Genomic DNA, 2,114 nt, shown 5'->3' on the forward strand with positions numbered 1-2,114 from the left:
TTGGCATACGTGCCACCCTTGATCTAGGTTAATGAATTCAAAAATTAATTAGAAGGAAATCGTTTTTCCAAACGCATATAAGATGCATATAAGTGTTATAACGAATTCGAAATATATATAATTATAATATATAATTTTTATTAAAATTCCGGGAAATGTAAAAACAACCTTACGTCAATAAATGTTCAACTTTAAAAAAATCTAGCTCTGCATTTTAGCTACTATTAGTATTATTTAGTTATTTTTTTCGGCCGTTTTAGCTCCAAACGAATTTTTCTCTGGCAACACTGTATGCATGTTAGAGTTCTGAGACTATTTTGGGTTGCGTGAAGCAAAGACATGGCTCTATTTATGCTACAATTGCCATTTTAGGAGCCACTGAGCTTATATGCAGCCAGTTGTAATCCTGTATGGCGGTCGCTGTAGCAGTGTGTTTAGAGGAGTGTACGTACTTGTTGATCATTTTAAAATGAAAAATAATATGTAATACATATTGTAAAATTTCATTGGTTGACGCAAAAAGAGTTCAACAAAAAATTTTTCCCGCAATAAAGAGCGAGCTACTACTAATCTTAATTTATTTTGCCCGAATAAAAGCGGACCCCAGAAGTAAAAAAAAAAAATATTTTATGAATCAATTTACTAATAAATATATGTAAAAATAAAAAATTACAAAAACTACTTCCGTTTTTATATCGTCAGACAATTTTTAAGGTTTTACGATGAAAATAATTAAAACTCTTTGTTAACAATTTTTAGTTAATAGGAACACTAAAATGACACAAAAAACGACGAGACACGTGCACTTAATTTTTGGTAGCTTTTTTAAGTCCCGAAAATCCCGGGGTTTTCGCGATCTGTAATTTGCAATGGTGGCAATAATAGAAACGCCTTATGTTGACCAGTTTTTGCTATATTTCTTTTGTTTATTTAATATTTAATATTTTTTATAAATGTTTAACTAATTATTATACACATAACACCGTGCGACAGGCCATTTTACACACACAAAAATCCAATATATTCGCAAAGCATGGGCCAAATATATGCAGTAAAATTGCGTTTTTAGTTTTTCTCTCTGACGTCAGAATTTTTAAAAGGACTTTGAAAATTGAATAATATGAAAAAATTTAGTGCAATGTACTTAGGAAAACAATATGGGTATCAAATGAAAGAGAAAATTCTATAGAGAACGGACAGGTTAAATTTTTTGGTGCGTAAGGTATTGAAAATGTCCTTAGAAATTTTATCCTTGAATATCCGTGAAATTTTGCAATATTTATTTTGAAAACATCATATGTTAAGGACTAATATAAACTCGACAACGTCCTCGAATATAGTCATTCTAACTTTATTAGCTTAAAAATATAAAATTGATTAAATGGGCATTTTCAATTCGTCTTTGTTCCCCAAAAAAATTAAATTTTTTAAATCCTACATAATTTTCTCTTTCATTTGGTACCCATTTTTATTCTACATTGCACCGAATTTTTTTAAGTAATTTTTAGAATCTATCATCTTTGAAATTATAAAGTTCTAATAAAAAAAATCTGAAACTAAAAACGCAGTTTTACTACAATTTGGCTCATATTGATTGCTTGGTGTGTTTTGAAATTTTTTTGTTTCAACCTGTTTCAATCTTTTTACTCAGAATTTTTAGAAAAATTCTAGGTACGCAATTTTATAAGTATAGCCTGTTAAATTACAGGAGGATAAAATGCAAGTTTCAAGTGATTAAAAATAACGTTAATTTTTATACCCGAGCGCACTTGTGCACAATTTTAATTTTGTTCACATAACGGTTGTTTGTAACAGCCAAAACGAATCGAGATAGATATAGACAAATGTATACATAAATGATCAGGATGAAAAAAGAAATCGATTAAGCCATGTCTGTCTGTCCGTCCGTATGTCCGTCTGTCCGTCCGTCCGTGTACACGATAACTCGAGCAAAAATTGAGATATCTCAACGAAATTTGGTATGTAGGTTTCCCTTAATCCAAGGTAGGTTGGTATTGGAAATGGGCGAAATCGGACTGTAACCACGCCCACTTCCCATATAACGGTAATTTCGTATTTCTGGAAATTACCGTTATATGGGAAGTGGGCGTGGT

Source organism: Rhagoletis pomonella, unplaced genomic scaffold (genome assembly GCF_013731165.1).
Source record: "Rhagoletis pomonella isolate Grant_MI unplaced genomic scaffold, Rhpom_1.0 Rhpom_scaffold_00003, whole genome shotgun sequence".
NCBI lineage: Eukaryota > Metazoa > Arthropoda > Insecta > Diptera > Tephritidae > Rhagoletis > Rhagoletis pomonella.